Consider the following 12,482-nt stretch of genomic DNA (forward strand, 5'->3'; position numbering starts at 1 on the left):
TTAGGGGCTGAATTATTAAGTTTTCACCAGTCTTTGACTTAGAGTCTAATTGCATTTTTTTTCCTTCTGTTTAGTCATGCGAAGACAAGTCCCTGCAAATTTCTTGGGAAGGTTTTTCAGAGGTGGTATGCCATTACCTCTTTCTTATGACTGAGAGACAGCAACTGGCCCAAGGTCAGCCCAAGCTGGCTTTGTACCTAAGGCAGGACTAGGATTCATGGTTTCCTGGTTTCTAGCCCGATGCATTAACCAGTGCATCAAACTGGCTCTCATAATTATACATTACTCAAATAATGTGTCAATACCAGGGAATAATAGAACAGAAGAAAAAGAATTGGAGATGACCACAAAATAGGAACTTTGAATTTGAAAGATTATGGCATAAACCAGCTGTAGTGGTCCCAGTGGTTTCGGCAGAATGGGTGCCATACCAGAAAATCCTGGATGGCACTTAGAAAATCTTCACGTTGACAAAATTTCCATTTGTCAACTGCAAAAGTCACGCTGCTTGGACCCACACATATACTGTGCTGATACATTGCAAAATCCTAGGGTCTTGGGAAGAACTTCCTGAATATGAAGGCCAAGATCAGCTAAAGAACAGGAAGCTGTGACTTCATATTGTTGTATATATAATAATAATAGTTAGCTGCTGCAAGAAGATCAAACAGCCTACAAACAAAAGCATGATAAAGCAGCAACAATGGTGCATTGAAATTGTTAGGCATATGGTGTTAGCCTACAATGTTGGGTTGAAAATATATTAACCATAATGCTATGTCTTTAAGAAGTTAATTGGCCAATGGGTGTGTAAGTGTTCTCATGGCCATAAGAGGAAGCTAGGAACGTAGCTTCTCTCTCTCTCCGAATTCACTGATCTCTACTGTTACTGTTTTTGCTCTGCTGTTAGTTTACTACTATTGTAACCTAAACTGTGTATTGACCTCTGGACCGGTAAGAAGACTTTGTATTTGGATTACTCTTTGGACTGTTGCTATTGTTTATGACCTTGGACTGTTTATTTTTTGACTGTGCATTTTTGTTCTTATACCACCTCAAAAGTAAACTACTTTTTACTTTTATAACTCAGTGTATTCTTGTGTGACTTTTTACTACTCTCAGTACCATTCCTTGTCTGTGCAACTCTTTGGTAGCACAAGGAGACCTCTGCACAACAAATTCCTTAACACTGGTTATGGGCCCAGGCCTGTACTGAGAGTTAGTTCACACAGTATTCCTAGCTGAGTTTGTGTTAGCTATTTGGTGTAAAATGGCACAAGAACAGTTGTCAGGCATCTCCTGGATAACCCAGTTGGATGGGACAAACTATGTTTCCTGGTCCACGAAATGCTGCTTGCTTTTGCGCAAGGAAGGACTATGGACTGTTGTAAATAACCCACCAGATACTACTGCTTGGGATCCAGATGATGAAGAGGATGTAAAGAAGATAGACGACTTTAAATGTAACAATGAGAAAGCTCTTTGCATTATTGGACTAACACTGAATGATCAGCAGCTTGTCCATATTCGTGGTGAGGAGTCTGCTGCTAGGTGTTGGGATGTTTTGCGAAGGCTTTATGTTCGAGATAGTGTGGGTGCACATATACACCTTACACGTAAGCTGTTTAGGGCTCGTCTGCAGAAGAATTGAGATATGCTGACCCATTTAAATTATATGAAGGCAACTTTTCAAGAGCTTCATGAAAAGGAGCTGATTTTTTCAGAGTTGCATCAGGTCTACATTATTCTGTCATCTTTGGATGAGAGTTATGATGAGTATGTTTCTTCTTTGGAAGTCCTGACCAGAGAGGAACTGACATTGACTAACATTACTGGGAGACTGCTGGAAGAGTCCAGAAGGAGGCGTGACAGAGACCAGCTGAGAGAGACACAGCCACAAGAGGAGCAGCCATTTACCACTGCTTACAATGTCAAGAAATGTTATTCTTGTGGGGCTAGAGGGCATATAGCCAAATTCTGTAGGAAGGGTAAAAAACAGAATGTGAATAGCAGTGGGAAGGCTAAGAAGGGCATTGGTTTGGCTGTTTCTGGTGAACCAACATCCAGAAATAATGAATTGTGGGTTGTTGATAGTGGGGCTTCACAATGCATTACTAAAGTGAAAAAGAGGTTTATTAATATGAAAAACAGCAACCAATATGTTTCACTAGCCAACGGTTGGAAGATGAAGGCCTATGGTGAAGGTAATTCCTATTGTCCATGCATTGATGAACAGTTACCTATGTTATATATACCTAAACTAAGATTCAACCTGTTATCTGTAAGGGAATTGGTTAAAGTTGGGTTTGTGGTAACATTCAGAGGGGAGCAATGCACTATTGAGAGGAATGGAACTTGTGTAACTGCTAATTTGAAAAATGGTTTATTCATTCTCACAAGTAACCAGGTTAGTACAGTTAAAGCTAACTCGATATGTGAGAACAAGAAGCCACATGATGAGTGTATACATTTATTGCATAGGCGGTTATGGCATGTAAACTTTAAATCACTACGTAAAACAGTTGAATTAGTAGAGGGAGTTAAACTGAAGCCATGTAGTAAGTATTTGAATTGCAATGCCTGTAATCAGGAAAAGAGTAAGGCAAGTCCGGCAACAGGATAAACGGCTTCAAAACAACTGTTCCTTTGGAAGTTGTGTTTGCTGACTTAATTGGACCCATGAAACCAAGTTTAGGAGGATCATGTTATATTTTAAGTATCCTTGACCACTACTCTCGTTATGGTTTTTGTTATCTGCTTAAGTCAAAGGCAGACACTTTTCAACAATTTGCAAACTGGCTGAAGTTCGTGGAGAGAAAAACAAAGAGAAAGGTTCAGTGTATAATTACTGATAATGGTACTGAATTTACAAATAAGCGTTTTGTTGATATGCTAGAATCTGCTGGCATTGAGCATAAACGTTCAGCGCCTTATAGGCCTCAACATAATGCTTTTGTTGAGAGACGTGGGCAAACGTTACAAGCCATGATGAGAACCATGTTAAGAGATTCTGGCTTAACAGATAGACTGTGGGGGGAGGCAGCAAAATGTGCAAACCATGTTCTGAATATAGTTGTTAATACTTCTACTGGTAAAATACCATATACTATATGGCATGGTAGAAGACCAAACCTTGATTACCTGCACACATTTGGCACCCCAGCTTGGGTCCACATTCCTGCACAACTCAGGAGTAAAGGCCAACATAGGGCTAGGCAATTATACTTCGTAGGTTATGAAGCTAACCATAGATCCTATCGTTTCTGGGAACGAGGCACAACTAATGTATATAACAGTGCGAATGCAAAATTCCTTGAGCACGTTGGTTGGGATAGGTTAGAGCAAGAAACTGTTAATACTGATCCTCTAGTGTTTGAGGACTCCCATGATAACGTAACTAGTAATGATAATACATCTCCTGTAAATATAAAAGATGAAGAAGAGATAGGGGAGATAATAAATGAATCAGAGGAAGGAGAGGAGTCAGGAATTCAAAGCCCTGTAGTTCCTTGGCGTTCAACGCGCATCAGACATCCACCTGATCGCTATGAAGCTAGTATAGTATGTCAAGTTAATGTAGAGCCATCTAACTATGATGAGATCAGGATGTATCCTGAAAAGGAACAAGCATCATGGAAAGCTGCAATGAACAGAGAGTTGAAGTCTTTGCAGGATCTTAAAGTTTATGTGAAAGCAAAACTGCCACCTGGTGAGCAAGCTATAGGTTGCAAATGGATATATAAGATAAAGAAGGGTGTAGATGGAACTATAACCCATAAGGCACGTTTGGTTGCACAAGGTTTTGCCCAAACTACTGAGGATTATGACGAAGTGTTTGCACCCAGTCTAAGGGCAACTACTTTAAGAGCAGCTTTAGTATGGGCGGCTAAAAACCAATATATGGTTAACCATGTAGATGTTGAAACTGCATATCTACATGCTCCATTGCAACATACTATTTATTTAAGATTACCACCAGGATTGACCAGTGATAGAGACCATGATTGTTGGGAATTAAAGAAAAGCCTCTATGGATTGAAACAATCAGGCTATGAGTGGAACAAATGTTTAGTTAATGAGTTAAGTGCATTAGGTTTTGTAGCCAGTAATGCTGATCCTTGTTTGTTAAGAAGAGAACACAATGGAGTGTTATCTTTTCTTTTATTATTCACAGATGATATTGCAATAATAACAAAAACTGAGTTAGAAGCACAAACCATCATTTCAAGATTGGAAAATAAATTCACAATTAGAAATCTTGGGAAAATTAGCCACTATTTGGGGTTAGATATCGTGAAAACAAATAGGGGCTTTAAGATTTCGCAAGCCAGTAAAATATCTCAGTTATTAAAGAGATACAATATGGAAATGTGTAAACCAGCTAAAACTCCGATGGCTATGGATTTTAAGGACACTAATGTTGAGAGTCCTGTATTTGATAAGACTATGTACCAATCTTTGATAGGAAGTCTTATGTATCTGAGTAATTGGACTAGACCTGATATTTCTTACTGTGTAAACCAATTAGCTAGGTACAACAATGAACCAACTGTTAGACACTGGCAATCAGCTAAACGAATATTAAGGTATTTGAAGCAAACTATTCACTACTCGTTATATCTAGAGCCAAATCGTGAGTTAATCCTCACAGCATATGCAGATGCGAGTTTTGCCTCTGATACAAACACTCGTAAATCTACTTCAGGGTTGGCTATAATGTTGGGTGATTCTTTGATTGGATGGAAGTCTATTAGACAAAAGCACATAAGCTTGTCTACAATGGAGGCTGAATTTTCATGTTTATCAGTGTTATGTACAGAACTGCTAGTGTACAAACAATTATTGTTAGATATGGGTTTAAATGTAAATGATCCATTTACTGTGTATGAGGACAATCAAGCTGCAATAAAGATGGCTAATAATGCTGCAGTAAGAACAAGATCTAAACATACTGATCTTCGTTATTTAAATGTCAGACAATGTGTCAAAGATAAATTAATACAGTTAGAGTATTGTTCAACTGATGTAAATATTGCAGACCATTTTACGAAGGTACAAAGTGCTGTGAAACACAATGCTAATTGTGAAAGAATGTGCATAAGATTGTAAGAGTTATATATTATTCTACCCAAAGGGGAGAATGTTAGGCATATGGTGTTAGCCTACAATGTTGGGTTTAAAATATATTAACCATAATGCTATGTCTTTAAGAAGTTAATTGGCCAATGGGTGTGTAAGTGTTCTCATGGCCATAAGAGGAAGCTAGGAACGTAGCTTCTCTCTCTCTCCGAATTCACTGATCTCTACTGTTACTGTTTTTGCTCTGCTGTTAGTTTACTACTGTTGTAACCTAAACTGTGTATTGACCTCTGGACCGGTAAGAAGACTTTGTATTTGGATTACTCTTTGGACTGTTGCTATTGTTTATGACCTTGGACTGTTTATTTTTTGACTGTGCATTTTTGTTCTTACACCACCTCAAAAGTAAACTACTTTTTACTTTTATAACTCAGTGTATTCTTGTGTGACTTTTTACTACTCTCAGTACCATTCCTTGTCTGTGCAACTCTTTGGTAGCACAAGGAGACCTCTGCACAACAAATTCCTTAACAGAAATATTGCAAGAAATACCATTTCCCTGCAAGCCAGAACTGGTGGAACCGCAATATAAAATAATAAAAAATGAAGAAACTAAAGTGCTCTAGGACTTTAGAATTCAAACAGACAAGTACCTGCCACGTAATACCTTTGACTTAACAACTATTGATACAAAATACAAAAAAGTCTGGATGCTAGACTTTGGAGTACCTGAAAACAACAGAAGAGAAATAACTAGAGAAAATTACAAAATACAAAGACCTGCAAATAGAAGTAGAATGACCGTGACAAAAGAAAACAAAGCTAAACAACAGTAATAGGGGTCTTGGGTGCAATCCCAAAACATCTGGAACACCGCTTGAATACCATCAGCTTTGAGAAAAACACCATCAGTCAATTGCAAAAGGCAGATTTACTTGTAACAGCTTACATCCTGCAACAATAGCTTTTACACCATCAAACAACAACATCTGCCTATCTCAGATCCTTGGCCAGGGCTCAATAGATAGGTTAAAATGCCAATTCCTGTCTAAACATCTGGCTGACTATGCGATCAGCAGTGATAATAGATTGTACCATCTTGGTTTTGTATACACTCATATCCTCTGCCCATGGACACCCCAACAATCTCTTTTATGCTTTTCCTTTTTTGTTCAGAAGTCTTCTACATGGCCCATTCATAGCCTAGTGCAAGGACAGCCATCAATGCATTTTACATCTCTCAATTAGATCTTTTATTTTATATTGGTCGAATATAATTGCTAGAAACAGAAGTGTTTTCCAATTATATTCCAGTTGTAAGGAAGGTAAGATGCATCTGAATCCAATTCCCTGCTTATGACATAAAGTTTGGCTCCAGTGAGAACAAAATGCTGGATCAGAAAGGCCTTTGATTAATCCAGAATAGGCTGACCACATATTCCAATTTGACTAGGATTGTCCTAGTTTTCAACTCCAGTCTATACGCCCTGCCCGGTTTACAGAATCAAAGTTTAGGATAGTACAGATCCTAAATAAAGAGACCCCACATTTTTATTGTGTACTCTCCCCCCAGAATCATCTTTTGTTATATGGGCCACAATGTTTGATAAATTGCATTATATTGTAAGCTCTGCAGAGTTGCTGTATTAGTGAGATGAGCAGCCAAGGAACTGAATGAACAAATGAATGAATGAAACAGAGAATGTGGGTTTAAGCATAAGTCAAAACTTGGCTTCGCATGCCACTGGACTCGGATATGCAAAGGGAAAGTGAGTCCATAATCTGCTTTTGTCCAGGGGAACAGAAATTTAACTTTTGATCAAAACTCACTTTCCTGTCAACTTTGTCTGCTGACTATGGCCCTTGCCTTGGTTTAACTGCTTGAAATGAGGTAAACCAGTGTTTCTCAACCTTGGCAACTTAAAGAGGTGTGGACTTGAACCCCAAGAATTTGCAAGCTGGCTGGGGAATTCTGGGAGTTGAAGTCCACACCTCTTCAAGTTGCCAAGGTTGGGAAACACTGAGGTAATCAAGCAGTGTTGAATACTTCCTCATTGCTAAGAAATTACTTGGGAGGTGGAGAGAGAATTTATCATGGAGATGTGTCTAATCATCCTTTAATCTTGTTTTCTTTGCCACATTCTGTCTCACTGTTGAATGGCTACTTTTCCAGCATTAGAAGGACGAAAAAAGGATTTTGATAACAAATGAGGTTATAAATAGTGGTTTGAAGGAGGTGTAAACACTCATTTTTAAAGCAGAAAAGTGGGAGGATACTCTGGAAACCAAAGATTTGGCTCAATATTAGTCATGGTTAGGAAGAACATCAAAAGATAGATTGGACACTAGCTTGGATGTTTCTGTCCCATTCGTTTGTGCAGTGAGTCAGATAACAACACTTATTCAACAATATATTTCCTGAATTAAAACTGGAATACTATTTTTTTCTAAACTATGCTATTAAAATTTACATGCAAAACATCAGCTCTATTGGAAATCAAGGATTAAAATTTGGGAAACCTGCATTTTAAAAACCTGCATCAGAGAAATGTTCGTGTCAAAAGTAAAAGCAAATTGGTTATTGGATAATTTACTTTAACAGTTATAAACACTGTGTCTCATTATGCATGTAAATATGAAGTTTTCTCTGATTTATTAAAAAGTCCATAGGAACTTTTTTTATATATTCAAGTGCACCCTGCTGGAATATTGTCCTACTGAGACAGTAACGTGAATGGAATTTTTAATCATTTGCACATTCTTAATATGGAAAAATGCCTTTGTGACAGTCCTTGGCTGAACTCTTTTTATTTTCTGAGGATTTTGAAAACTAGTTACTGGAATTCCTACTGAATCACCCGCATTTTCCTGACATTTGTGCTGAGATCTCCCATCCAGTAAATGAGAAATCTGTGTTCAGTAAAGTCTTATACCAACCGTTCACTGAATAACAGAATTGGAAGGGACCTTGGAAGTCTTTTAGTCCAATCCCCTGCTCATATGTGGATCATGTATGTTGACTAGTTGTAATGCAAAAAAGGTCTGTGCCTTTTTATGGCTGCTAATATTAAAAGAAAATAGAAATAATAAGAGAAAGTAAATAATATAAAAAGAAAAGAGTTTAACTGTGCAAGTACAATTGTCTTATTGCAAGAGCATCCAACACTGTCTGTGCATTTCACAGCAAAAAAAAAAAAACACTGCCTAATCAGGCAGCAGAGAAAGAGCGAGGCCATGTGGCAACCTCTTTCTTCCAGCTGCTACACCTAGATACTGCACAGACAGGAACATTAAAAATGTGATTAGGGCAGACGAAGGAGAGAAGAATGGGATAAATCCATTTGTTAATTGGATGTTGCTTTCATTGAAGAAAAACAAGAAGAGAAATGGACAAAAACAAGAGCAAAATTAACATGAGCACAACACCACACTCCATCATATTAGCTTCACATAGTCAAGCCAACAAATATCCAGGAATATTCTTTGTACTGAGCTATGGCTTATGATGGCACTTGCCCTTGTATGTCAAATGTATGCTTGTCACTCTGCAAACATGTAATTCAAGGAAGGCAGCCTCTGTTTCTGGTACATTCTCCTGCAGCTATCTTTCCCTCCTTGGCATCCTCCAGATGGGTTGGACCAGAGCAACAACTCACATTGTCCTCAGCAAGGTGACATAAGATGCGATCTGTAACACACATATTCTGACTGGGAAGAAGAAGATAGAGTGAGAAGTTGTACAGGTTAACCTTATGGAGAAGATTGTTCAAAAGATTGGCCAAAGTTGTTATCATTAAGGAAGATGGTAAATAAGCAGAAGTGGGCACTAAAATATTGATGGCAGTATAATTATCCATAATGTGTTATTCATCACTGATTTATTTAAAAGCTAGCAGCAGTGATGGGAATAATGGTTATCTTGGTGTTGCTGTGAATATGTCCACTTATACCCAGACATAGTACAAAATAATGAAATACAACTTCAAGCAAGTCATCTAGTAATTTACTATAGGCAGTCTCCGTTAATGATCATTTGTTCAACAACTGTTCAAACTTGCAATGGTGCTGAGCAAGAGGCACTTGCAACTGGTCCTTGACTTTAACATCTGTGGACTTCAACTTCCAGACTTCCCAAAACATCATGCAGACTGGGGAATTCTAGGAACTGAGGTCCACATATCTTAAGCTGCTGAGTTTGCAATACTTGATTAGATATTTAGGTTAACAACTCAGACACAAACATGTATTCCAAATAGCTAAGTGTGCACATGGGGAAGTCCAGATGAGCTAACACCAGCCAATAACATGGCATCTTTTGTGGATGCACAGACTGTATAAAACACTAGTATTAAACAAGGGATAATTACTCCCAAGGGGTAATGTGGGCATATTCTAGGGGGTAAATGGAGCAGATTGCTTGCTTGTGAATCATTTAGCACTGGCCGTGCTGAGATGCTTGTGTAAAACAACAGAGGCCAAATTATTTATGCAAATAATGACATTACCTGAGAGCAGGAAAAAGGGTAATTGGGTCAAATAATTTAAGAATCTATGGTATAGAGCAGGGTTGTCAAACTGCTGGCTTGTGGGCCAGATGCATCATAACAAAACCACGCCCAGCCCATTGCCAGCAATGGCAAAAAAAGTCAGAATACATCGTTACACATCACGTGACATTGCAAGTTTGACACCCCTGGCAATAGAGACTGGCAATAGAGTTTTTAGGAGTTTGCATAGCATATATACTGTATATTCAAAACACAGTTCAAAGCTCTGCTGAGTATAGGGAACCTCCCTATAAAGATAAGTATGTTTATAAAGATAAAGATTGAAGGTTCAAGTTGTCCAGATAGAAAGTCCTTCTGAACCACAAAAGTGACATGGATGCTGTTATGTATCCAGGTGAAGAGAACACATACCCACTTACATAGCAGTCACCACCAGGGGGCGTTGAACTGTAACTGTTTTGGCGGGAAGCCAGTTTCTGCGGGAAACAGAGGTTCAAACTGATTGGCCGGCTGCTCACCTGGCCAGGTATAAAAGGAGGGCAGGTAACCCCTATTCCCCAGTACAGTTACTTCCACCTAATAAAGATCTGCCATGCTGTACTCATCGTCTCGGCGTCCTTCCTGCTCTCCAGAACCCACTACGCAACAGATGTATTTGGGCAATTCCCTCCTAGACATCCTACCCCACAGGGATATTGAGAAGAATTGGAGGAAGGAATGCTATATAAGCAACCTTGGGTTTCTGGAAGAAATGAATAATTCACTACAAAGCAAAGAAATGCAAGCTCATGGTAGAATTTAGGAAGTTATTGTGAGTCAGATCAAGATGTTGTTTTAGATGGCAAGCAAGGTAAGGCCAGATCTTCATATGAAAACAAACAAATACCTGAATAATCTTTTAAACCCTTTCAGTTCCAGGCTTGCAAGATATGAATTAGAAATCACTGTCTTTTGCTTGCAGTTCACATTTTAACTCAGTTTCAGCAGCCAATCTGCAACCCACCTCTCTGGTCAATAGTCACAAAGCTGCCCCCCTTTTAAAGCAGCACTCTTGATTTTGGCTCAAGACCACTCACAGAGGTATCTTTGTCATACATTGTTCTGTTCCAAGTGTAGGTTTTTATGGGACTCTGCTTTTAGACCTCCACCATTCAAAAGCCAATGCAGATCACAGTGGTATTATGGCACACAATAGCATTTGGAAGTCTTTCTAGTCTTATTTATTGCAAGTCTTTCTGTTCCACAAAACATCCATTTGCTACAAGTGAAGCAAATTGCTATGCTATTGTTACTTTGCAAGCTTTCCATTCTCTCAAAGGGTGATCTTTGGATTCTTTACAAGGTACTGTTAAATCAGCACCAATGCCTGTAAAATGGAATGTACAGACAACTTACAGACAGGAGTCAAAATACAGCTTTCTAGTCCCTATTGAAAGAGGAAAGAATGAAAGAAAAAACCCTGGGGTGGGGAAAGATAATCTGGTAAAATAGGACAGAAACTTCATAGTTTGAGTGTCCTCTTAAAATAAAATATTTCCTAGGTGAATATTTCTAATTTTGCTGCCTGGTAACTTTGTTGTTGAGAATTGGACAGAAGTCTACATCTCATCTAAAAATATTGTCTTTGTTTAAAAACATTTTTAAGTAACAGGAGAGAAGTCCATGGGTCATACATGGGGCTCAATTACTTTCTTTCTAGTCCTTGCAAATTTTCAAATGACTCACCTCTGCATTCCTGACAGCACTCATAATTTATAAATCATGAGTTATAAATAAACAAATTGTGGAAATTGGTTTTTTTCTTAAAGAGAAAAATTATGCAAGAAAAAGTTGGATAAGAATTACCATATTTTTTATGTTGGGCAATAATATTTTTTCCTTCTGGTCTTTAGAATGAGAGGAGAATTTCTTTTCTAGACTGTCCGCTCATCAGCCTAATGATTGATGGAGTGCAACAGATTGCAGTTTCCATGTTGCAATCAGCCACAAAGAAACAGCAATTGGGAGCAGCAGGGTGGACAAGCTAGACTATCCCTCCCTGTGAATTTCCTGAGGATCATTGCTTCTCTGCTTCCATTAGCAGTGAAGAAGCAATAATCAGGAGTAGGAGTGTTAACAAGCTTTTTTCCCCAGTTACTTAAAGGTGAATTAATGCCCCCCATGTGCATCTGTGGTCAGGGAGTGTTAAGCTCTGTCCTGCAGTGACATCACTGTGCAAGCCCCTTTTTAAAAATTTATATGCCAGCATTGTAATGTTAGAATGGAGTGGGGCTTGGGTAGAAAATGATTACCAGCCAATTACCAGCCAAGAGCAGATGGCCCTGCTGTTGGTCTGCTAGCAAGGAATATTAAAGTGCCATTTCTTTATTAATATATATTCCATTCCTGCTTGAGTTTCTAAAAAAATAGGATTCAAGTTATGTTTATTTAATTTTCCTTATAATAGTACCCATGTCCCTGATGGTACAATTTATCAATGGAACAGCTTGGCTTCAGAAATTGTGGGTACTCATCACTGGAGGTTTTCAAAAAGAGACTGGACAACCATTTATCTGAAATGATATTGGGCAGGGGTGTCAAACTGCCAGGCTGCGGGCTGGTTGTATCATGCGTAGGCCACACCCACCCCAGGTCTAGCAATGTGAAAGTCATGATCACATCACGTGACATGGCGGGTTTGACACCCGTGATATAGGGTCTCCTGCTTGAGCAGGAGGTTGGACTATAAGACCTTCGAGGGCCCTTCCAACTCTATTATTCTATGTTCTATATTTTTCAGGACAAAGGTATAACTCTTGAAGACAGTAGGGTTGTTCATCAGTTCTCTAAAACAGGGGTGGGGAATGATGACTTGTAGACTTCAATTCCCAGAATTGCTGAACCAGCCATGATGCC

The sequence above is a fragment of the Vipera ursinii genome (assembly GCF_947247035.1).
Source record: "Vipera ursinii genome assembly, chromosome: 3".
Lineage (NCBI taxonomy): Eukaryota > Metazoa > Chordata > Lepidosauria > Squamata > Viperidae > Vipera > Vipera ursinii.